The sequence below is a fragment of the Panthera onca genome, chromosome C1 (genome assembly GCF_046562875.1).
Source record: "Panthera onca isolate mPanOnc1 chromosome C1, mPanOnc1 haplotype 2, whole genome shotgun sequence".
Classification (NCBI taxonomy): Eukaryota; Metazoa; Chordata; class Mammalia; order Carnivora; family Felidae; genus Panthera; species Panthera onca.
Window position 1 is genome coordinate 212,292,910 of NC_138346.1, and position 26,523 is coordinate 212,319,432.

The window sequence follows — 26,523 nt, forward strand, 5'->3', positions numbered from 1 at the left end:
GTAAGGGACACAAAGAATGTTATTAGCAGGAAACTATTACCAAAGTCTTCATCCCTGTAACGGTGACTGACAACTCAGGAAATGGGAAGATGCTGAAATCCATGATCCAGCCAAACCCGTACTGATTAGAGGTTAATCAGATTTTACGGGGAGAGACTCTTTATAAGAACTAATCTGAAACCAGTGAGTTGACGGGTGCCGTGGTCAAAGAGGCTGGGCCTTGGGCCAGTCCACCGGGCTTCTGAGTATGAATCCGGGGCACCAAAAGCTTGTGGCCTTCTCTCACTGTGGGAGCACTTAGTCATACTCAATTCCACCTCTCTCATTCCCCACCTCAGTGGGAAAATAAACCATACCCCGTATCTTATTTCTCCCTCAAAGACAGGGTAAGAACACGGGCTGGAGAGGGCGGGGATTCCAGTAAAAGGATTCTGTACGGTGCCCTCCGGTACTGGTCTTCTCTGAGGCTGGGAAGTGTTATTTCACCCGTGTCCTTGAGTTAGAACACGATCGTCAAAACACAGCCGGGGTGCCCATGACAGCCACGGTGTGCCGTGTGGCGGTGACTGGGCAGGACATCCGTTACCGCCCCACCCCCAGTTCTGCCTGTGTATTTTAAAAAGAAAAGCCAAATGCAACGAGACTCAAACTCACTTTGAAATATCTTCAGAGCAGGTGCTCTTGGGCATGCTCATGGATGTCAAAATGGGGAGTGAAGCTCGGAAGCAGAGATTCAGATAAGGGGAAAACTAATCTCAGAGGCAGCAGGGGAAAGGCTGAAAACCGTAAGGATATGAGCAAGCACAAAGCAGCGATGCACTGACCCACCAAGCAATCAAACATGTACAGAACACATACTGTGCGCTAGGCTAGCACACGAGAGTCCTCAATCAGAGATGGCTTCTGCCTCCTGCCTCCGAGGACCTCGGAAATAACTTCACACCTGACTTTGGATTCTGTGGCACTGAATAGCCGTGAGATCATGGACAAGTAACTTCACCTCTGGGAGCCTGTGTCCTCATCTTCAAAATGGGAATGAGAATATCCACCCACGGGGAATGCCGGAACGATTAGACAATATGCGTGAAGCACTGAGCACAGAACCTGATACATACAAGGCATCCAATGAAAACAGTACTGCGTTATCTGAACTTCCATTTCTTCACCTGCAAAATGGAAATAATCAGGTCCCGTGGGGCTGTTGAGGGTTAAGCGAGATGGTGTCTATACGCAGGACTTGGCAGGTGCATCCCCGGAGAAGCGGAAGCTATGCGCCCAGGGGCAGAAAAGCCCGGGACAGACAGCATGGGCCAGGCTCGCACGCTGGGGAAGGACTAGCACTCAGAGGGACATATGTAGACAATTTGTAACTCTCCTTGGTAAAAACGATACCTGGACACCAGAAGGACCTTTGGGGGAGACGTAGGTCAATATAGCCCATTTTGTAGCGATTTCAAGTCCACAGAAGACTAGAAAGCTTCCAAGGAACACAACGTCCTTCAGAAAACCTGCTCTTACACTTGTGAAAACAACACGGATTTTTGTCCTTTCTTTCACTGAAGGAAGCTTTAGCATACACCACGCTTGTGAATTCTGGCCACAGTCGGAAGTCCTTAATTTCTGGAAAGCCCTATCTTCAACCGGGGGGTAAAAAAATCTCAGAGGCGCTTCAAGATGCCAGTTCTACTGCGTGGCTGACGTACCCAGTGTCAATACCCCACCTTCCAGAAAGAATCCCATTGTCCATAGAAATGGAGCCGCTACAAATTAGCCCGGGGTTTGGGGCCAGGCTCGGGACAGTTGTTTTACAAAACTGAAATTCAAGTAGATGCTGGAATAATGCAAGAGAAAAATTCACGCTGTGTCCCTCTGTTTGCTCCGATCAGTTTTCCTGACCCTTTTATGATATTCAGCAAGCATGGGATGCCAGAGATATTTGGCCAGTGTAACAGGAGCCTGGGCTTGAATTCCCCCCCCCCCCCGCCCCCACCCCCCGCTTCTCTGGTGTTCTTCTTTCACAGTTATTTACCTAATGGAAATTTCCTCTTTAATGTCCTCGTTCCACTGAGTAATTGCTGGTGACAGTACCTTTCCCGTCACCAGGGCAAATGGTGGCCACAAATAGTGGCAAAGGGAGAGAAGGGCCGGGGCGTGGCCGTCTGAGGGGGTCTCGCGTCCTCCCACCCAGAAAGGTGTTCGACCGCACGGCTCAGCCACCAGCCTGGCTGCGATTCCAGGCGGCGCCGTCAGCTCCGCTAAGCGGGGGCACGTCAACTCGCAAACGCAGCTGTACGCCCGGTGCCTGAGAGCGCGGCCGATGTGCACGTGCGTCCTGGCGGCCGTGGCTCAACTCTCGAGCCTCGGTTTACCTAGCTGCAAAACACGAGACGCTCAGGGGCTGCTCTGAAGGGTTAAGGAACTAGCACAGAATGCCTGGCACTGCGTCTGGCACAGAGCAGCGGGCCCCCGATTTTTACAAGTTTCTTTTTCTTAATTTTTTTTTTTTATTCATTTTTGAGAGAGACCGAGACAATATGAGTGAGGGGAGAGGCAGAGAGAGGGGGGAGAGAGAATGCCAAGCAGGCTTCTCGCCGTCAGCGCGGAGCCCGACGCGGGGCTCAAACTCCCGAAACCGTGAGATCATGACCTGATTTGAAACCAAGGGTCAGACGCTCCACTGACTGAGCCCCCCCCCCCCCCAGGCGCCCCCGATTTTTACAAGTTTCTTACAAGTGGTGCTGAGGCTTAAGCTCGAGAGTCCTTTCCGGCTCTGCTGGGACACCAGCAGAAAACGTGCTGCCAACCCCTCAAGTCCTCCACACGAGGCATCACCACTTCACTCTCACACCGTTACCAGAGCCACACTTAGAACCCATTCTCCGTGTGGGCGTTGCCTTGACATCGAAAACCCCTCTTGCGACCCTTGTGGCAAAGAGGCAAGAGTTAACGGGGAACGGGATCCAGCCAGCAACGGGGATCAATCGCTGACATGAGGCCAACCAAACGGCCAGACGGTGAAGGGTCAGGCCGGGACTGGGGAAGGGCATTAATAAAGAAACAAAGGAAAAAAGAAGGACATGGAACAAGTTGAGGTTTGGCAAGAAAGAGGCAATTTTGGAGCTCGGATCTCTCTCCTCTCCACTAGAAGTGGGACAGGTTTGTCTGTTTTCAGTTCTACTTGGTTATGATTACATATAGCCCTTAAGGCAAGGAGAGGAAGGAGGAAGAATCCAGCACAGAGACCCTGCATAAGAATAACAAAGACACTTTTTTAAAGCTAGGACTCACATTATACAGCAGTAACAGGCCCAAGCCAATGACCTTGCTTTTTTTTTTTTTTTTGTCTCTGGTGATGTACAAACCTTCTGACCCTGGGACCTACATACACCATGTTGCTATTTCATGGATAAACACTTATCAGGCAGCAGACACTCCTTCGCAGTTAAGAAACAAAGTTATCCAAAGCCACCCAGAATTATCTCGGCACACAAGGTCTCAACATAAGCAACAAAGTCAGACCTCAGGATTGTCCTGGTTCTTAACTAGCCCAAGACGCACGCCTGCTGAATTGGCAAGTCTCCCTTGCTATTCTGCAACTCTGACCCGGTTTTGAACTCAGATGTTGTCTCAGATTAATCTAGAAGCTCAGAGTGGTTTGAGGCACTCTCCTGAAAGGATTGTGCCTTTTCTTCAAAAAGGATGGGCAGAGTTGGCTATGAGGCTTTAAAACCACAGCAGTAAGCAGAATACACGGGGGAATCAGGAAGACTGATGTTCAACAACAGACACGTGCCACGGCTTCCTCACATTCAATTTTCCCTGTTTTTCCTATACCAGGTGTAAAGAATCATGTGGGCAGGATGAATCTTTAAACCCAGCTGCGGGGTGGGATGGGGTCCTACCTTCAGCCCGTCATAAGCTTTTCCCCAGAAGGGGAAATCACGTTGAGGGTGCCAGGCCTCTACTCGTCTACTGCTGAAAATCCCTCGCGGCCCACAGGAGAAGCCAGAAGGTGGGTTTCAGTAGAGCTGGTGCCAGTCAAGGAGAATAAGTCTTCCCACCCCATGAGAGACCTCCCGTCTGCCATCCTAACAAGGCATAAATTGAAAAGATATGAATATGCCTAAATGGCCAGTTTCTCAGTACTGAACCAGGAGATAGATTATGTTATGGGGGAAAAAAAAATCCCTCCAAGGGTCACACCATAATGGCTGACTTGGCCAATAAATGATTTCAACTCTAGGGAAGCACACAGGCTTTGAAAAGCAAGGCAGGCATCCTGGTCCCAACTCTGTCACTAGTAATCAGCGAGGTCAACACGAGCAAAGCACAGTCTTCAGGGATCGGCATCTTCATCTATAAAACAGGAAGAACACTACCCACAGAGTCGCTGCAGGAATCCCAAGAGACCTTGGTTTTAAAAGGACTGGGGCGGGGGGGGACAACACGAAGCGATGTGTAAATGCCAACGGTTACTACCGCAAATCCTTCTCTTTCTTCTAAGGACAGCACTGCTCCCCCTTCCTCCCTGACTGAATCCTGTATATCTCATCCTATAATACAGGAATCACCTTATACCCGTTCTGGAACAAAGGAAAGCATAAAGAAGTCAATTATACGTAGATCGAAATCTCAAAATACAGACACTAGAAATGGAATGGAACATTTCACAACAGAAAAGAAGCTTGAGCTTATCTCATTTCTAGTCACAAGGATTTCAATCTTGTACTTGGTATTTCAAATAAATAGATATATTCTCTTTAATGCCAAAAGCCTGGGAAAGAAGGGGGTGGATGACCCCGTAAAGAATAATCAGAGACGCTAGGCACTATTGTAAACTGGGCTTCTTACTGACAAAGTCAGATACATTTCAAGGGTTTGACATATCTTGATGAGGTTTTGTTTTGTTTTTTTAAAGAAAATGGTCTCCACCTGGTTTCTTCATATAAATGAAGTTTTATTTTTTATTTTATTTTTTGAGAGCAAGAGAGAGAGAGCGAGCACGCATACACACACAGCAGGGAAGGGGCAAAGGGAGACAGAAGGAGAGAATCTTAAGCAGGCTCCACAGTGTGCAGCTGGACAACGCGGGGCTCCAGGTCACAACCATGAGACCGTGACCTGAGCCAAAATCAAGAGTCAGATGCTTAACCGACTGAGCCACCCAGGCGCCTCTGAATAAGTAAAGCTTTAAATGAGTAGGCAGAATAAAGGAAAGCTTCCAACTGCTGAAGACCATAGTGTAACTTCTGGAATTGTAAACATGAACCAACACTGTTTACTAATGTATCAGGCATTGTTCTAAGGGCTGGCCATCTTTGAAATCATTTGTTAGTTTAATCCATAGGACAACCCTACGAGGTAGGCTCTGTTATTATCCCCATTGGACAGATGAAACTGGAAAGACCATGATCACCTCCAACAAAAGTCTACTAAGAATCTACCTATATTTGACACTGGGTCATCTACGGAGGGAATCCAACCATGATTTTTGTTATTCCCTCCATGGAAAATTCCTTCCTGAATGCCAGTGAAAATCGCATACAGATGCCAAGTAGACATCTTTCCTTTCCTAAGCAATGGTGGCGACAAATGAAGGAAGCTAAGGGAAGCATAGAAATGATAAAGTTTCTGAAAAATTACATGCACATCCCTGAACAAGAAAGAGAGTCAGGCTCCAATCCCCTTCCTTCATCAACACCCTACCCCCTTCCATCACCCATTTTTTTGCCTTATGCCATGTAGCCTACTTCCTCCTTTCCCCAAAGTCATCACTATCACATCTGAAATGGGCCCCAGAGAAGGATGAAGTTCTGGAGACGTCCATTACATGGATCATGTGACCCCACATTAGGTCACAGTACTAGTGGGCGCCATTTACGGCTGGGAAGAAAGATGGACGCCAAGCTAGGGTGAGGGTCGGGACCAGTGATTTCGAGAGCCCCTGCTTGCACAGAAAAGGTCTGCTCTTCCATCCCAGCTTCTTACAGAAGGATTTGCAGAAGGGGAGCTCAAAGATTTGCTCTGTCACAGCTGGTCTGGTCCTAACTACAGACAAAGACCACTGCTCCGGCAAGGGCATTCTATGTACCAGTGAGTGACACATATGGAGATACAAATTCAAGGGGGAGGGGATGAAGGCAAAAGAGAGCTGCGGGGAGAGAATGAGCATGAGCCATCCGCACTCCTGGGTAAGAAAGGATCCTGCAAGTGCGTCCCATTCGGCCTCTAGTCTGTGTAGCTCCAACGTTACTCCTGACAGCCCCACTTGTCGGAGAGTCACAGAGAACCCACAGTGGAAGCTAAGGGGCTGTTTTTTACGACTACTCGACATTTTATGGGGGTGGGTGGGGTAGAGTCTGCACTGGGGACAACCAGACATTCAAAAGCCAACACCTCGGGGCGCCTGGGTGGCGCAGTCGGTTAAGCGTCCGACTTCAGCCAGGTCACGATCTCGCGGTCCGTGAGTTCGAGCCCCGCGTCAGGCTCTGGGCTGATGGCTCGGAGCCTGGAGCCTGTTTCCGATTCTGTGTCTCCCTCTCTCTCTGACCCTCCCCCGTTCATGCTCTGTCTCTCTCTGTCCCAAAAATAAATAACAAATGTTAAAAAAAAAAAAAAAAAAAAAAAAAGCCAACACCTCAATGTGTTCAGGAAGTTGTTCATTAGCAAGCGTGATGAACGTGACAGAAGACACCACATTCGGAACTGGTGTTTGGCACCTGGGAGAACAAGAGAAGGTGAACCTCTCTTTTTGGGGTTATGATAAGAAGGGGAAGCAGCTCAGCTCCTAAGGCACTTACGTTAAGCCCTCCCTCATTTCTCCTGAGACATGGCTTGTTCCCCAGCTCCAAGGAAAGGGCAAAAGAAGGTTCTTTGAGGAATGGCCTCAAATGTTCCCAACCCTTCAGATGGGCTAAAATAAAAATAAAATGGCAGGTTAGCTATTTCCCAACAGCTCCGAAGAAACCTCCGCTCCTTGTCTGTCGCCTGAACTCCTTGGTGGCCTTTTAGGACGAGGCGTTCTTGCCTTTGCTGTCTTTCAGCCCCACAAAGGCTGAGTTGGGGGTGGACATTCAGAATTCACACCCATCTACTTCCTGTAGATCTAGGGTTTTTCAAGCCTGCTGCGTGAGCTGTTTCCAGGTTAACAGGTTTCAGGCCTAAAAAACAAGTCTTGGAATGAGGAAGAAAAGCCAATCCACTTAAGTCAACAGTGAAAAAGGGAACGTGATCAGGGAGGCTTCAAAAGTACTAGTACCTTTTAGTATATTCTACTCTATAACATTCTCTTATTCCAGTCTATCGTTTACACTGAACGGTAGGTTCTGGGATTCGTTTGTCCTTTAAACTGTACATATACCATATGACACTCCGTTGATGGGCTCTTCCATGATTTAAAAACATTATTTATCGAATTAAAAAATGTTTATGGAACTTGTTTTCTAAATATGTGACCAAAGACAGAATTCATTTTTAAAAATAAAAATTAGCTTTATGAAAATCATGCCTGTGTGTGAAATGCCACCATATTCAAAAACATCATGAACAGAACGTTTTGTAAATTTTGGCAAGCAGGCAGGAAAAGAGGAAAAAACGGAAGCCCACAAATAACCTAAGGAAAACAATGGAAGATGACTTGGACGGCCATCTCTTAAGAACCTTGCAGAAAACTCCTCACTGCAATGGTGGAGACAAAAGCCAACTGCATAAAGGTCCTTTCTCTATTCAATACCTTCCTTCCTCCCATAAGAACAAGGGAAATCTTGGGGCGCCTGGCTGGCTCAGTCGGTTAAGTGTCTGACTTTGGCTCAGGTCATGATCTTGCAGTTTGAGTTCAAGACCCACGTCGGGCTCTGTGCTGACAGCTTCGGAGCCTGGAGCTGCTTCGGATTCTGTGTCTCCCTCTCTCTCTGCCCCTCCCCTGCTCATGCTCTGTCTATATCTCTCTCAAAAATAAACAAACGTTAAAAAAAGAAAAGAAAAAAAAAAAAAGAAAATCCTCCATTCAGACACGGGGTAACAAGTCTTGTCACGTGACTTTAGTTTCCTCTCTCAGGTTAGAGCCACAATGTCCAACAAGGTGACCACGTGTCATAGGAGGCATTTAGTATGTGGTAGGACAAATTAAGACATGCTGTAATGCAGCTCCATGCTAATGACAGGGAGCCCGCTTGGGATTCTCTCTCTCTCCGTCTCTCCCTCTCTGCCCTTCCCCCACTTGTGCATAAGCAGCTCACACGCATGCCTGCACGCGCTCTCTCCCCCCACTCAAAAATAAATAAACACATTTTTTAAAAAAGACACGCTGTAAATATACAATACATACTGGACTTCAAAGACGAGGTGAAAAAATAATGTAAAACATCTCAATTATTCTTACATACTGATTACAAATTGAAATGAGAATATTTTGGATATTATGGGTAAAGTAAAAATAGTAAAAATCATGTATGTTTCTTTTTACTTTTTTAAAAATTCTACTAGAAAATCTTAAATTATACAAATTACGTGGCTCATATTATATTTTTATTGGACAGTGCTGGTTTAGAGGTCTGACTCTAAAAATTTTAAGGACACAGCTTATTCAACTAAAAATGAAATTCAGAAGGTACCCGAGTCTCCAATTTCAGTCCATTTCTTCCACTCAGACTCTATCTCTAGGTAACCAAGAGTATCTTACAATGGCTGCTATTCACCTAAGCAAAGAACAATAGTCGGAAGGCAGCGGTTTGGATTTAGGGAGAAAAAGCTGTGGTTACTCAAGATGGAAATACAGAAGGAAGGTCTCATGTCTCCAATCTTCCTGGCCTCTTCCTCTCAGACCGACAAATATAATGGAATCTGTTCTATCTGAAAAAGGCCTTCCTCAGGCCTTCCTGAGTTAAGCGTCTGACTCTGGATTTTGGCTCAGGTCATGAACTCACAGTTGTTTGATGGAACCCCACATCCCCATGTGGGCCCTGTGCTGAGCATGGAGGCTGCTTGAGATTCTCTCCCTTTCCCCCTCTGCCCCTCCCCAGCTCACACATGCACATGTACTCTCTCTGTAAAATAAACAAACAAAAAAGGGGCTTTTTTTTTTTTTTTTTTAAAAGATCCCTGCCATTCAAGCTGTCACTCTCTCCGTTTCCCCCTCTGTGGCCATATCTTTCACAAGAATGTTCTAAACTCACTGCTGCCACTGTCTATTTCTTCTATTAACTGAAGGTTCTGAAGGCATGTGCCTAGAGCAAATAATACAAGACAGGCAAGACAGGGATGAAAACAGGTGATGGTGTCTGTCTTTCAATATCCTTGAAGTTCAGACAAAGCTGGAAACAGAGGGAAACAAATTTGGTAGCAGTTAAAGACCGGTTTCTTAGCACCTGGCTCAGAGACGCAGGATCCCAGGCATCATTTGTTCCTGGGCTACAGGTGTAAAGCCTAAGGGTGTATCCAACAGGCAGCATCTAGGGAAGAAAACAAAAGCCATTTCAAGCCCAAGGCAAAGGCAGGAGACAAGACAGAAAGAATTCCCTGAGATGGATCTTCGGAAGAGCTATCCTTTTTTTTGCATAGGGTGCCCGTGGCTTTGCTGATGGGCAGGAAGGGGTCTCTCAGCAGATCTCAGACCATAACGACTTCTGTTAAGTCTACCTAAGGGCCAGGGAGAGGGGAAAACAGGAATTCATCGCCTTGGATGTTTCTTAATCTTCAGATAAGTGCCACAACTTCCTGTTAGCCAAAGAGGAGCCCACGATGCAGTTAAAATGAACTTCAAAGAACAAGATGAGAATGTGAAACTGGGAGATGGTCCCTGTAAAAACTACCTCGCTCCAGGGATTCAGTGATGGTGGCCCTTTAAGTTTGAAGGGGGCGGGGGGCGGGGGCGGGGTGAAGCTTGTTGAAGGCACGCCCAGTGCTGCGCCTGTCTTGTCCACCTTTGCATCCCCAGAGCTATGGACAGAGCCTGGCGTGGGGTGTGGACGTACATGTGACAGTGTCAACTCTGGAACGGACAGGTGCTGGTGCCCACAGCGAGCCCAGAATGAACCCAGAGTCGCTTTGGGAAGCAATGACCAAAAAGATTCCGCCATTTGACTTGAAAGTCTGTCTTTCTAAAAATGGGCTTCTTCATGTATGCAAGTACATTTTCTCATGTTGAGGGGCATCTGGTTTTGGACCTTGATGGTACTTGTCTATTCTGCATATTAAGCTCCAGATGACACGGAGGAGACAAAGAGATTCCAGTCGAGTATTCTCTCTAAGGCATCTTCCTGGGAGGCAGAGATCCCTCTAGGGAAACAGCACAGAAAAGTGGAAATCACAGCAGGTCTGGAGTCGTACCTCTGGGTTCAAATTCCGCCTTCACTTACTGGCTCTGTGATCTTGGGCAACTTCTTGGAGACTTGGTGCCTTACCCGCAAACTGAGATAATACCCAACTCCCAGGGTCTGTTGGCTCCTTTCCTCCTTTCCTCTCTTCCCTTCTATACACATAAACATACTGATAGTCAACAGTGTGCCAGGGCTGGCCGTTCTAAAGGCTGGTGACACAGCCGTGGATAACACAGACAGAACTTTTATCCCTTATAGGATTTATATGCAAATTGCATAGACAATCACATAAGTAAATAAAATGAAAGTGATAATAAATGTTAAGTAAGAAATGAAGCAGGTAAGGAGGATAAGAGATGGTGTTGGAAGGCAGGGGGTGCAATTTTAGGGGGAGGAGGGGCACCAAGAAGAGCTTCGGTGACAAAGTAACGATTGGACGAAGAACATACAGGTGAAAACCAAGGGGTTATGGAACCTTCCAGGAAGAAAGAACTGCTAGGGCAGAGATCCCAAGGCAGTGGTTCTGAGGCAGGCAGTTGAGAGACGGCTGGAAGGTCCGATGACGGGCTGAGCAAGGTGGAGGGAGGCGAGGGGTACAAGATGAGTTTAGCAAAGGACGGGACAGGCTGCAAGTGCCTAAGAAACCACGTGCAGATCTTAATTTTCTACGCGGACTGGAACGGGAAGCCATCGGAGGGGTCTGAGCTGAGGAAGGACACGATCTGAGCTGAGCTTCGATGTGTATGGTAGCTCCAGCTGCCGCCTGAAGAACAGATGTGAAGGGGGGAGGCAGGAGGGAGGCAGGGGGGAGGCTATGGTACAGCTGAGTGGGCCTGTGGACGCCCCTGAGACGTGGTACGACAGGAGTCAAGGATGACCCCAAGGTATGAGCTGAGCGGCTGAAAGAAAGGAGAAAGAATGGCATAAAGTGCCCAGCACATGGGGAGTGATCAAGTATTAGTTCCTCTTTATACGTAAAAACTCTCCGTGCTGATTCCCAGCAAAGGTGTCCAAGATGGAGTCAGCTAGGCCACACTGAAGCTAGGAAAGATCTGGAGGGAGAAAAGGCAAACAAGAGAATACTCAGCAGTTGGCTCTACTGTGCAAACATCCCGACGGTGATTAACCTCCGTGAGAAGAAGGCACACCTCTCACTCCAAAATTATTCATCTGTGAGAGATGAGGGGATGAGAGGCCAACCTCCATATGGTCAGTGAGTACAGAACCACGTTTTCCTTCCTGAGCAGAAAAGGGCCCGTGGAAGGGCGCCTGGGTGGCTCAGTCGGTTGGGCATCTGACTCTTGGTGTCTGACTCTTGATTCCAGCTCAGGTCATGATCTCACTGTTCATCGGGCTCTATGCTGACAGTGTGGAGCCTGCTTGGGATTCCGCCCCCCCCCCCCCTCTACCTCTCCCCTGCTCTCATGCTCTCTCTAAAAATAATAAACATTAAAAAAAAATGACCCATGGAAAAGAGCAATAAATCATGTGCTGAGAACCCAACAGAAATTTGCTGTAAAGAAACAGCAAATTTTGTGTTCTGTGCATACATCTCCAGCTCCTATACAAGTGACTCGGTCTACCCAGTCTAGGACACAGGTGGCAACCACAGATGCTGAAGTTCGGGGTGATGGAGGTGGGGAAGCAAGGACCGGAGAGCCCACTCCTGAGGGACATCTGCCAGGTTTTACTACTCAAGGAGCCTCTTCTTCATCTCGTTTGTCAAGCAGCCCAACCCAAGTTTGGTCTTGAGACTCACAGGACCCAGGACCCAATCCTTCTCCCCACCCAAGAGCTGGGGCAGCCCCCAGCCCACACTGCAATTTCGAGCGCGAGGCTCAAGTTCCAAGAAGTCACTGGGAGCCCTATGTAGCCTTGGCCCAAATACTGGCAACGAGACAGCAGCTGTTTCTCCACCAAGATAAATGTCCCCTCTGAATCTGTACGTGAAAAACTAAGATTCCAAATACAAATGGACACTGTTACCTGCCTTGAGTGGACACAGGAAAGAAGGGATTTCCAGAGAAAAATCTACTGACTGGAGAGAATGAGGCAAGAGAGGGTGGAGGGTAGAAAGGTCACGGAACACATTCTAATACAGAATGTGCTCTTCCCTCTCAAATTTAGGTCAGATCTAGTTTAGCCATAAAGGATGTGGCGGAACAGCAGAAAAGACCGATCGAATGAGGTCCGATAAATTGATTTCCCCATGAAAAAAATTAATTCGTGGTTTGGGGATCGATGGCAAACATTCCATCTGTGGAGCTCCAAATTAGGCGGAAAAGCCCGGCTGAAGAACAAGGCCACAGCCTCCTTCCCGCCTTTCTGGCCCAGTTGTTTTAAGCGAGGCCTAAACGCCTTCTCCTGTACCCAGGACTTGGGAGTGTGTTTGCTCTGGGCTTTGGGGAGGGTGATTTTCTACTGTGTGTAGATGCAGATATCAGGTTAATTGGAAATGGCCGGACGCAGTCTGGGCCTTAGTACTAGACCAAGTCACTCCGGCCAGAAAGAACAGTTGGGCTGGATTTGCAATCTACCTGCTGTGAACAGGCCGTGATTTGGTTTGGGCTCTAATTATATAAAGAGCCAGTTAGGTTTGTTTTTTCCGGAGGGCGTGGGGGCTGCTGATGGTTTTGGCCCCCTCTGTGAAAGATGGAACTGTTCTACCACATATATAAAATACTTGCAAAACAGTTAACATTTTATATGCGCAGATTCTGGGCAAATCATGACATCACCAGACTTAAAAAGTGAAAAATTCCGTTACGTCTCTTCCCCTTGGAATTCCCTTAGAGCTGGTAAGTGGGGGGGGAGGCAAGAGAGGAAGGGAAACATAAGGATTTGAAATGGCGGGCCAGTCTTCTCCTCAAGAGACCCGCTGACCGTGCGGCACGCCTTGCTGTCCCCGTGGCCCGCTGCCTAGGTGCTGGTACTCCTAAGCCACCTCCCCTCGTGCTCCACATCCCCGAGCAAGCCTTGTTTGGGTTGCCCCATGTGTGCCCCTTGAGGCCTGCCTCCCCCCCCCCCCCCCCCCGCCACTTCCTGTCGACATGGCCAACATCTCCTTGAACTTCAAGATTTGGCACCAGCATTCCATGCTTCGTGTAGGCCTTCCCTGCCCTGGGTTGAAAGGTTCAGCCCCTCCTTTACTACCCCGCTGGACCTGCGCAGACTTCCGTCCCAGCACCCACAATGCTCCCCGCACACGTGCGTTTACAGGACCTTCTCCTGTGCTGGACTGGGACCCTGAGCAGGGAGCACCTGCGTTGTATTCCTGTTGGTTTCCGCTGTGCCTAGGACAGAGCCTGGCATTTTCAGTGGTCCACATCCAGTTGTGAACTTGTTGTTTAGACACAAGAAAGAACAGATTTGTTAATGTGAGGTTATTTATAACTTCCTACGTAGTCAGTTCTGCTCATGGAGCCAGAACCAAGTTGAAATGCCTTCACTGGGCATCTCAAGCTGACAGACTTCAAGCATTCCCTGGTTCTCAGCCACATGCTTTGGCTTGGATGGGGAGGCGTCTTCAAAAGAGCTAATTATACAACAGAGGGCACTACAGGAAAGGACTTGAAACTCTGACTCCAATTCTCTGCTCCCCCCGCCCCTCCCTGAGAATGCAGCCTTACATGGTTAATTCTGATCCTGCAGAAGGGGTCCACGAGCGAGGCCCATTAGACAGGGTCCGACGTTTGCAAGGGGCAACGTCAAGAATGCGGGGTCTGAGTCAGAGAACCTGAGCCCTTACTCTGGCTCTCTTCACAGCCTCGGGTGAGTTGCTTAATTTCTCTGAGCCCCCCTGTCCTCACATATGAACTGGGACTAGCACCGCACGGGGTCACTGTGAGGATGAACAGTACCGTGCACGCAGTCAGCGAAGCAGTCAGTAAATGTTAGTAACATTTTTAAAGCTACCCATCCGGCTACTAGCTTAAATTCAAAATTCCTTTCAACTGTGTAAATCAGTACACAGCCCTACCGAGGAAAAGAGAAGGGTAAATTCACATGTTAAACACCAGTAGAAAGAATCCACGGTCATACCTCCCATGGTCAGGCTAATGACTCCTCCGTGGCTCCCTCTCTCACAAATCACATGACAGTGAACAAGCCCCCTGGACGGTCAGTTTTGGGAACAGATTATGTGAGACAAAGGCAAGGAAATACAAAATTAACATCGTGGTTACTCCTTATCAGAACACAGACAAAGCCAGATACGCCAGCAGTCCAGAAATGAAGGAAACGGGCTGTTGGCTTTTGATTGGAATTTCCTAGGATTGTTACCATGTAGTACAAGATTGATCTAAATGTTTCTTTGACACGGTGGAGCTTATGTGAACTGTATCAGAAATAATACAATGAAGGCTTGGGTTTGTGCTGGAACAACACTGCTTTCAAGAAAAGTATCATTACCAGGCTGGTGAAGAAAACCCGCACAGACTTCAAAGTACCCAGGTCTATAAATAAGTTCATTTTACTGCTTGGGGGGAGGGGGCGATAGAGAGGCTAAATCAACAAACAGAAGAGCAAGCAAATCAAACATTGTCAGGTGACGTTTTCCGTAAGTCAGTTTAACTGTAAAATGAATTACTGTGCTCTAGTCTTCACAGCATTTTCAAGATCGTGCATGCCCTGTCGCTGCAAACCATAACGCCACACGGCCACCATCTCAGCGACTCATCGTAAGAGCGCTTACTGTATAGAAATCGATTCCGTCCTCTCAGCAGCGCCCCCTACAGCCGGCAAGTGGCTTTTCCAAGCAGATGGGGGAAAGCTAGAGCACACGGCAAGCTGGAACTTACCACCCAGATGTGTCAAACCCGGGGAAGAGGGCAAAATTCAAGCAGTCCACCTACAATATTTCAAGAACAGATGCCTCCTTGGAAAATGAGGCAAAACAGGTCTTTAAAGGTTTATGTAATTCTATACAAATAGCAACTAAAACTGATACAGTATAAGGCGGAATGAATGACGGCTTAAGACTAGAAATAACCAAATGTTCAGACTCTTTAATTTTGCTTTTCTTCTGTTTTGAGGGATAAAAGAGAGGAATAAAGAATGTGCTAGAAATTTGGGGAATGCACTCCAAACCTCTCCCCTCACCCCTCCTACACACACAGACGCGCGCGCGCGCGCACACACACACACACGCACTCTTTCTACTCCTCTTTGTAAAAGGCCTTTAATTAGCTCACATCCCATCCCGCCCCGGCTTCGATACACTCTGACACCAGCCTGCTGGCCGGGCAGTGGGCTCTAAGTGCAGCCCGCGGAGCGGGCTCCCAGCGGACCCCCTGCCGCTCTTATCTCCGCAGATGCCTGAGGAGTTTGGTATCCCCCTCCCGGCCCTCCTGGGAAGCCGCCCAGCAGGTGCCCATTGGCAACAGTTTTGTGTTACAGGCCTGAATGAATGATCCCCGCAGGAGCTGCCGACTGTTTTCACAGACACAGAAGGCAGTCAAAAGTCCACCGCGTGAACTTGGGATGACCCCAGCTGCAGAGTCACTGGCGGGTTCATCGGGAGGGCAGGCACGCTTTATTAAACAACTAATACTCTTCACAGATAACTTTCCGAAAAAGCAAAAGTGTTAACTCTTTGCGATCTTGCTCCTTGCTCCCACAAGCAAGTGGAGGGGCTCCCTTGTGTGACTGAGGGTTTGAACCCAGAGGAAGATTTTAAGACAGAAAGAAGGTGGTTACGGGGGGGCCTGGAGAAGGGTCAGGACTCAGCCACCATTTGGTCCGCTGTTTTGTTAAAGCGTTCCAGATTAAAGTAAAAGGCAAAAAGTGCCCGTTTCAGGCCCCTACTTCGGTTAGGACAGTGACAGCCCAGTGACAGGCGACCCCACCACCACGCCAGCAGAGGGGGCATCCAGGTCCCCCCCTCCCCCCCGGGCTCACTTGGCCGGACGGGAGACAGGACAGTGACCAGGCTGTGCAGAAGGCAAAGTGCAAACTCCTAGCACCCATGGGGCTCAGCGCAGGAGTCATTCTGTTCACGGCAGCCAGAGGCAGCAGTCTGTCCCTCGTCCAAGGAGGATTCCGAAAAGGCACACATTTCAGATCAAAGTGTTCTTGTAATCAAGTTCTTTCAGGCTTGCTGGGCAGCGGGCAACTGAACACGGTCCTATTTGCAGCATTCTGCGAGAGGAAGGGCGAGCAGCCGTTTCTCCGCTTGGTTAGAATCCACGCCGAAGGTTCTCTTTTCCCCTTTCCTTTCCCCTCCCTGTCTCCTAACTCGCATGGACTTCAGGAGAAGCCTGGTGACAGCAATCGTAATCAACAACATGCCGATAAACTATAAACATTTGGAGAAAGTTCAAAAAATACGTTTTAACCAACAAAGTTCCGTGAACCGTGGCATCAACCGAAGGCCACGTGCCTAGCCAGAGTTTTCTGTCGAGCTCATCTTACCAGCTGCTCCCTAACTTTAGCTGTGCAGGGGGCTCCCTCTCTGTGTCTTGGGCGGGGGAGGGGGGGCGCGCTCTCTCGTTTTGCTTCCAGGTGAGGTGTAGTTCTGCCTGGGTTCGCTCACTGTTTGAGCCACTGCCGAAGGACCAGTGACCTGAGGCGCTTCGAAGGAGCCGTACTTTCCTCCTGTCTCGGGTGGGCTGACCTTTCTGCAGAAGATTGGTTCAGCCCATCAAGCCCTCGAGAGCTTTCTGCAGACCCTGCACAGTGCTTGGGGTTAAAACTACTGAGATGAATAGGATTTGGTCTCTGGTCCTCAAGGAGCTCAGTCTAGCGTGGAGACAAGGCGTGTCATACAGACCTAGAATCAACATCAAGAATGCGGAGAAAATGTACCCGAGGTCAGGGCCCTGGGCCCACTACTGCTTCCTCCTTCACTACTAGAAGGACAAGAAGCAGATACCCACAACCTGCTGACCCCCATCTCAAAGACAATGCCAAGATTTGCAGCCAAGAAGCCCTGAGTCATAGAGCGGGCCCAGTGGCTAACTGGCTGTGAGAACCCTACTGGGGCTCAGTTTCCCCAACTGCAATTTGAGAGGGTGAAAAGCCGCCCTTCAAATTCTCCCCCAGATCTGTGTTCTAGGAGTGTCCATGAACGTCTCAGAGACTGTGTCCAGGGTTTGAACCTGGGAGGAGCTGGCTTGGTGGCATTCAGCTGGGAAGAGTGACAAGAATTGCAAGATCTCTCCCAGGAGGAATACAAGCCGGGGTTCGGTGGAAAGGGAGAAGTTAGAGAGCGAAGACACTACATAAAGTATCACCAAAACGAGTCTTCTGAGAGAGCTCAATTTTTTTTTTTTTTTTTTTTTGGTAAATCTGCAGTTAGATACTGTTTACTCACGAGTTTTCTCTCTTATAGAGAAACAAGTGGCAAACTGTTCCTCATGTTCAGTCCCAAGAATACTTCTGTCTCCACGGAACTTATTCCTTGGGGCACCTCAGTTTGCCTTGGCGGTGGTTTTTAAATAGCGGACGGCAGAGAACCTATAAACTCTCCTTGCTGATGCCGTCGGACATAAAATCAAGCGGGTGTGTAGCAGGCAGGGAGAAGCAGGCGGATGAGGTCTGTCTGGCTTTGCCCTTTTGCTCGTTTCTTAGCGATTCTGCGGCTGGAGATGTGCACGTCCGACAGAGTCCAGAGCCAGCCGCTCATACACCGTAGCGCGGGTGCCGTGAAAGCGAAGCCCTCTCTTGCAACGTAAGACTAGCTCGCAGCCGCCTCCTAGTGTCCCCAAGCCTCCCCCCCCCCCCCCCCCCCCGCGCCGGCTCCCCCTCCGCTGGGAAGACAGTCTGGCGGGAAAATCGGTGGGCTTACAGTCGTGGGGCCCGGTATCAGCGCTGACTGCGTGATTCTGGCAAAACCACTTAACTCGTGTGACTGAGTTTCCCATCACGGAAAGGGACGTGATCGTCGCACCTGCCCTGCTGGCCCCGGTGGGATGCTGCGAGGTTCAATTACCTCACAGACATGAAAGTGCTTTAATTCCTGAGGAGGAGACGGTGCCTTCTGGGGCAGCGATGTGGTCTGCGGGAAAGAGCCTGGGCCGTTAAGGAGCCCCGGGTCCTCGTCATCTTCTGCAAGCTCCCTGTCCCTCCAGGAGTCCAGTACTTTCTCTGTGACTTGATTTCTTCTTCTGTCAAGTGTAAATAATGCCTGCATTCTTTAGTGTATGTCTAACTTTGTGAAAACCAAATAACGGCAAGAGTATGTTACAAAGGTGACATCTCCATAAAAGTACAAGGAGCTATTTATTAGAAGCTCTTCTTTTCAAACTAACCTTGGCACCGTCCCTGCCAATTTTCACATTACCAACAAAGAAAATATAATCCCACCGGCCATAATATCCTGCTTTGAAACATCTGTAGGCAACAAAGCTGAAACAACGGACTGTTTTCGGAATTATGTTCTGCTTAATTTTCCTTCCAGTGAAAACACTGAAAGCGACTGCCTCCAAACCAATGTGTTGTTATATAAATTCAATAGCCTGCAGGAAATGTTTACTTAAACATCTTCCTTTAATAAGGCAAACGGATATGTCCCATAAGTATTATTAATTCATTAGATTAAGAGGGACTGGGTTTCCCCCTCTTTCCCCTTTAACCGTCTCCCAAGGCTTCCTGATACCTTCAGCAGAGCCTGAGCCAGATCCTATAATGTGTGCCTGGCCTCGTTCGATCCCGGTCGACGTCCTAGATGCTGAGTGACGGGGAAGGGGGAGGTGAAACAGGACCCCTTGGGGTGCCTGGATGGCTCAGTCGGTTGGGCGACCGACTTCGGCTCAGGTCGTGATCTGGCGGTTTGTGAGTTCGAGTCCCGCGTCGGGCTCTGTGCTGACAGCTTGGAGCCTGGAGCCTGGAGCCTGCTTCGGATTCTGTGTCTCCCCCTCTCCTCTCCCTACCCCTCCCCTGCTCACGCTCTGTGTCTCTCTGTCTCTCAATAATAAACTTTAAAAAAAAAAAGAAAGAAAGAAAGAAAGAAACAGGACCCTGAAAATCAACAGCCTTTTCCTCTTGGGTGTTTCTACACATACAGCACGATTCTGGATCTCAGTCGGCTTCAGGTGTGTTTGGGAAAAAAGTCGCACATAAACTTTTAAAGCTGGAAAACAGTTAGACAACACACAAAAAATCCAGCGGGCATTTCACTTATTTAATGACTACGTGTTGAAGGAATTACCATGGGAAAATGCTGACGGATAGCCCTAGACAGAGGAGAACACACATGGATACGGCCTGGATCACTGCCATTTTCCTACAACGAAGATTCACGGCTAGTCGCCGGGGAAACTGGCAAAAAAAACCAAAAACCAAGACGAAAAAACAATTGACAACAAATAAGATCTTTGCCTTCCAGGAGCTTTAAGTCTACTCCGGGACGCACAGGAGCACACAGACAATTGCTTCGCCATGGTGCTCAAGCCCACCTCACCCTCGAAGAATAGCGTTCCTGTCCCTCGGCCCCCACAGCACATACCCGTGGAAATGCAAGTGGTTTGCACGGATCCCAGCTGCAAATACTCACTCTCCCTATTCTTGTCTGCCTTACCTGTTCCATATGCTTCAAAAAACCCCACATTTTTGTAAGTCTCCTGCTCCAGCACCTAGCACGTGACAATGATAAATGTTTGCTCAGTGGATGTTTGAGGCAGGTGCCCAACTGGCTATTTTTTTCCCAGGGCAAATGTGGTCACTGCCTTAATGCAAGCATAGGGTGCCCTTGAAATTCAGAGTGGGGAGACTCTCACAGGGCATTTGGACTGGACCTTACAAGCTTGGAGCCATTTGGCTCGAGACAGGGAGAAGAGCATCCCAAACAGGTAGGATTAAGAGCAAGAGTGCAAAGGTGAGAACAAACACGACTGGGGAAATAGAAAGTGACCTGGACAGTCGGCTGTCACTTTCTTTTCACTCGCTACTTGACTTCCCCAATGTGGTTCCTAGTCTTGGGGTCTATCTCCTCCCTCCTCGTGTGCCAAACTAGGAGATGTCCTTGTTCTTAGAAATGGCATGGGAAGGTTTCCCTGCTGGTATTTAATCTTTCCCGTGTGCCCATCTGAGGTAAGTGTGGTGTGCCTCTGTTATTTACTGACCAGCCGTGCCCCCAAGTCACCAACCACTTCAGGACATGCTGAGTCTCCCTAAAGAGTTAGGCCTGGACACGTCACCATTTGGCTATGAGGAGAGCCAAGGAAAAGTCAGACTCTCACCCCTTCTGGAAGTATCTTCTTTTTCTTTCATGGTCTCTCTCATGGGGAATTTCCTCTCACCGCCAACACCGTAGAAATCATTTAGAGTAATGTCCTGACGTGAGCTCAAATCGCTCCCCCTACTATCCTCCACTCCACCGTAACACTCTGATCCTACAATCCTTCCCACCACACATTCTGTTTGTGTGCTCCCAAACACACGATTCCCAGACACCTCACACCAACGGCACCATGGTTAATGAATGATTCAAGAAGCCTCTAAAAGGGAAAGGTACATTTCCTCCAACTGTGTTCTCTGAAACTCACTCTGTAGCAGGGGAGGGACATGGTAACAAGGCTAACAGGCAACACTGATGACAGAAACCCCAGGTCTAATATGGAGTAGACGTCAGTTTGTACAGTATCAGGTAAGATTCAAGAAATCCTGTCCAGCAATGTTCTAGAATTCAGGAGACCAAGGAAGAAATCCAAAGCTCTATTGCTTTCTGTCTGGACATTCTGGATGAGTTATTTACCCATGGGCCTCAATTTTTTCCTCCAAGTTTTTATTTATTTATTTTGAGAGTCAGAGACAGAGACGGGGGCGGGGAGGGGGGGGAGAATCCTAAGCAGGTTCTGTCACTGTGGGGCCTGATGTGGGGCTCGATCTCACAAACCACAAGATCATGACCTGAGCTGAAATCAAGAGTCAGACACTTAACCGACTGAGCCACCCGGGCACCCCCAGACCTCAGTTTCTTCATGGTGGTGGTAAAAATATCACCTGGCTGGCTTCAGGCTTACAGAAAGGATTGCAGGTATATGAATGCTTCATCAACAACTAAAAATCAAAACAAATATACAGCAGTATTATTATTATCCCAATAAGGAATGCTTAAATTCTAGTAAGTTAATCTTACTTCTCCTTTCCTCCAAGAAGCAAACCGTACAGCGGGTCGGTAGAATTAACCATACGGCTCTCAGGGACAACACGCTGCCCCCAGCCTTCTCCATGTGGCTTCTTGACTCAAGCAATGGTATCACCAAGCACCTGAAAGCCTCTGCTAGCAGAACCCAGAGACAGAAATACCTCTACAAAATGTGAACCGCTGTCCCATAGACTGAGGGGAGGCGAGAAAGGAAAGGAGTATGAAAGAAAATGAGTTTCCTTCCTGCCTTCAGTCTGCAGGGGAAAGCACCCCTCTCCCCCGGTTCATGTACCCCGTGCTAAAACATCAAGTATTTTGCTTTACAAGGACATCCTAGCGGCTCAGAGATGCTGCAAGCAGTGAAGTTCAGGAGATGGCGTACAGAGGGTACGATTCCACGCGCAGGTTCAGAGGAAGACCGCTATCGGGCACACCTGAAGCAGCCCGAAGCTCTGGCCTGCCCCTCGGCCCGGGTAGGGTAGCAGCAAAGGCCTGAGCGCCGCAAATCCCCCACTGTGTAAATCTGAATAAATCCTGGGTCGAGCGCGTCAGATGCGTGAGGACGTGCAGTCGGCTTACTCAAATGCTTTTGAGTCCCTGCATTTTCTGTTTGGACAGAGACAACTCTTCCACTCCTTTCCTCCCATTTCGATCCTTTTCCACGAGATCAGGGATCTGCAGGTAGCAAAGACTACATTGGAAAGCCTAGAAATGGCAGTTGGAAAGACCCCGAGCGCCGACACAGAGGAGTTAAAGTAGGCAATGAATGGAAAATTGCTTGAGCTTTACTTTTAAATGATGCCGTTTCCAACTGCTTGTGTTCTAGCTTCTGCAATGGTTTGGGTTTAGTGGAGGATTTTATCTGTGAAGCTGCCCCGTGTGGAGGAAAAATATACAGGCAGACTTCCAAATCCACGTTTTTCTAAAACTTCTGGCTCCGACGCTCATTATTAAGCTTTAATCAAGGTCACTGACCGTTGGGGTCTCACTTTTCTCATCTGTAAAAGAGAGATAGTACCTCCTTCCTTACGGGGTCCATGGGAAAATTAAACGAGACTGGCTATGGAAAGCTCCCAGCCCCACACCTGACACACGGCAGACCCTCAATAAATGCAGGCTGTAGTACGCATGTCCCTTTCTGATCTTTAAGGACGGTACTGATCAAGGACTCCCCTTGTTCTCCTACGTAAACACTCTGAGTTGGCTTTCCTTTAAAATGGAGAGAAACTTCTAGAGATAACAATCACAAGGGAGAAAGAAGTAGAGGAAAACAGACAAGATCTTCCAAACAGGGCATTTTGACCTTTCACTGCCAAGAATCAGAATTTGATGTGTCCTTCATGTGTTTAGCAAAATAGATTAGAGTTTTCACCTCTGCAAGAAAGGGCAAATCCTGGTATGAATCACATTGAAACGCAGACAAGGGATGCACCGCCACGTCCCTGGGGGCGACCGGTCAACCCAAGAAAGCCTGAACATATTATTCTTTTACTCACCATGTTTACACTGGGGTAGAAAACCACTATTCTTTGGGGGACACAAATATTTCCTGCCTTTTCAATTTAGCAACTGAACATACTTTTTTCCACCACAAAGACTGTAGTTTTGGAAGACAGAGAGGATTCCTCTGAAATATGAGATGTTCAGTCCAAGAAGATAACTTAAGGACCTGATTCTTAACTGAACTACTATTAGGGCATGAAGACAAATGTGAACTTTTCCAATCTTTCAGTTTCAAAAATAGAGCTTTGATGGTCATGTCATTTCCCTGCTACTTCTGCCCATTGAACTGCTTGATTAAGGTGATAAAAGGGGGCAGCTAGACCCCATTCCCTGAGCTCCTTCATGAGCACGGCTGCTAAGTAGGCCAGTGGGGATGCTTGGGAACTGTCGTCACTCATGGGACTCTCATGTCACCCAACACACTTCCGATTCCCACAGATATTTGAGATTTGACCAAGTTGGGATAGGTCACGGATGGGTCATTTGGCATCAAAATTTTCCTCTAACCAAAAAGAGCTCAGACTAAGGAAATCATGTTAGCATTCCAGGTTATCAGAGGAAAATAAAACAAAAACTCGGTTGCCAAGAATTTGAGTCATTTCTCCATATACAACAACTTGAAGACACCTCCTCTTTGCTGGAAAAGAAATCCCTTGGGTGACTTATTGAGATCAAAGTCTTTTTGAAAATAGCAAACCCTACATTCTCTAAGGGACAGAGCACTGTCTGAATTGAATTTCACTTAACCTAAAGTTGCATGCCAACTTAAATGCACTGAAACCCCAATACTTATAAGAAGGCATTCATCTATTACTTGCTTATAGGTACATGGAAAAGCTATTACGAGGATAATCGGCTCAACTATAAAATGAAGCAGTCATACATAATGACAAAAACAGGTACAAGTCATAAATTGCCTTTTCCCCTTCAGAAGCCATGCAGGCAGGCATTCAATACATTCTTTTGTGCACAGATAAAACTTTTGCCTTGAATAAACAGTGTTCTCAGTCTTGTTTGGCCCTTACAAATACACTGCCCACAAAGCAAACACAAACAAATGCTGTTTCTTAAACAAAAGGCAGATGGACCCCTCTACCCTCAACAAAGTCACAGTATATACGACAGGAGACTGGCTCATGGAAGGGGCGGGCTGAGAATCTCCGTGTGCAGGTCCCCTGGGATCATCGCTATGCCCCAGATCTGGCCTCCTGGACACAACAGGCCAGTGAAAGGTTCTCCTGGGAGGCAAGCGGCTCCTCCGCCTGCAGTACCCCAAGCAGAGACCAAAGGACTGGAACGAAACGTTACCGACAGTCCTAGCTAGGTCTCCCACTGAACCATCGAAACAGATCAATCTCTCTCTTTCTTCTTCTTCTGTCACTGGCTTAGATTTATCTTCAGACAGTTTTCCTGAAAGCTATCAAAGTTCATTCTAGGCCCGGGCAGGGCTTCTTATTCGTTTTTGTTATTCCTGTTGCTTTTACTGATGATTATTTTTTTAATGCAGAGAGGCACGACTAGAGCAAATCAAACAACTAGCGGTATCTCGAAAGTGTAACCAAAAATGTGAGCTGAGTAGCCAGTGCAGGAGAGCAGGTCTTAGCTCTAAGAGTTACCTGACTGACCGTGGGCAAGTCACCCGACCCCTCTGGGCCTCAGTTTCTTCATCACATGATGAGGCTCATGCTGCCCAGCCGATGTACTGACTAGGTTATTCGATCACACGGTAGCACACGAGTGAGACCTTGTTTGCCATCACCAAGGTTCTTCCCACCCACTGCCCATAAAAGGATGGTGATGGTCATGACCAATCAATCTGCCACAACAGTGACCGCGACCACCACCATTTCCCGAGGGCCTGCTTTGTGACACAGATGACATGATGGCAGTCGCCTTACCAGTCAACAAAATGAAGTCAGATAATAAGCTTCTGGTGGGAAGGTAGCAGTAACTAATGCTTTATATTCTCTATAGGGCCTGGAAGAAAGCCGTACGCACACAAAGGGAAAAAAAACATCGCGTAGGGAAAAAAAACCAAGGCCTCTCAAAATAGCTGGACTTGGTTTCAAACCCATCCCTGTCATTTTTAGTTGTGTAACCTTGAAAAAATTATTTCACACTCTAGGACTCATTTCCTGATTTGAAGGGTGGAGATTAACATGAAGACAATGTATGTAAGAGTTCTATCCCGAGGCCTGGCAAACAGAAGGTGGTCAATAAATGCCTATAAATTAGTAAGTGTTCCATAACGAAGCAGGGTGTTTCAACCTTATTCCTCTATCTTTTCCCTGCTAAAGATGTTCGCACCAAGAAATAACGTAAAACTATTAGGTCTTTATCCAATTCATAACAAACCAAACCGATTTAAAACAATAAAACAATGACAAAAATGACGCAGAATAAAACATATTTACCAAAAACCAACAGAAAACTCCCATTTCCTTGACAAAAATTTAGATGTGTAGGATTTGACCTGGGAAATTTGGGCTTGGTAGAAACAAATGCCATAAAGCAAAAGAGAAAGAAATGAGCCCACCATACAAATGCAAAGGTTGTCAGCAAAATTAACATCTAGTGAGTCATGAACCTTGAATTCTAGTATCTAATGATTTTGATGAAGATACCCTCAGTTAAAAACAGAGAAAATTATTAAAATATTTACATTCATAAACCTAAGTCAAAAGATGCCTGGGATCAGGGGTACCTGGGTGGCTCAGTCAGCTAAGCATCCTACTCTTGATTTTGGCTGAGGTCATGATGTCATGGTCCTGAGATGGAGCCCTACGTTGGGCTCCTCGCTGGGTGTGCAGCCTGCTTGGGATTCTCTCTCTCTCTCTCTCTCTCTCTCTCTCTCTCTCTCTCCCTCCCTCCCTCCCCCTCTGGCCCTCCCCCTGCCTGCTCTCCCTCTCGTTCTCTCTCTCAAAATAGAAATTAAAACCAAAAAAAGATGCCTGGGATCAAAAAGGTACCCATGATTAAAAGCATCCCATACTGCCTTGATAAAGACACCAGCCAAAGGATGGAAAGCAAGACAGAATGGAGCAGGGGTTCCATTAGTGCTGATCAGAAGCGCCCCTGCCCTTCGCTGGAAGAGACCAAGGTGCTGCCGGCTTCCTGAGGGTAGACTGAGTGACAGCTGTCTAGAGCAAACACTGAGCTTCTACGGGGGCCGGAAAGAGAAGGGATCGTTCACTCTCTGGTTGACATCTGAGCTTTTCTCAGTTCAAAAAACACTTTATTGTTTTAGAATAATTATGTCATTTTCCTGTTAAGTATATGAAAATATTACACAATAATCACAGACATGAAAAAATCTGAGTCTATATAAGAGAGGGAATTTATTCAATGGGTATCTCTTCAATTCTCTGGCTTTGAAGGAGAAGGTCTTACAGATATTCATGTGACACCTAACCAGATAAAAGTATATGCTTTTTGCAGCTCATGCTGCAGAAAGAAACCTGTTCCTCTGACATAACCTTAGAATTTGAAATGCTGTACTTTGCTTTAAAGACCATATTCCAAGAAAGGACTCTACGAGCGATCCTCTTGTCATGGCCTTCGAAGGGGTTCAGATCTTTGAAGTTCTACTCAAAGAGGTAGAGTACTTTTGCCAAAATC

General features: G+C 47.7%; 1 protein-coding gene across 12 annotated transcripts in view; it reads right to left on the minus strand.

The window, feature by feature from the left end:
* The window catches only part of VPS13D (vacuolar protein sorting 13 homolog D), a 257,776-nt gene that overhangs the window by 55,681 nt on the left and 175,572 nt on the right, over window positions 1-26,523 (minus strand). The window lies entirely within an intron of this gene.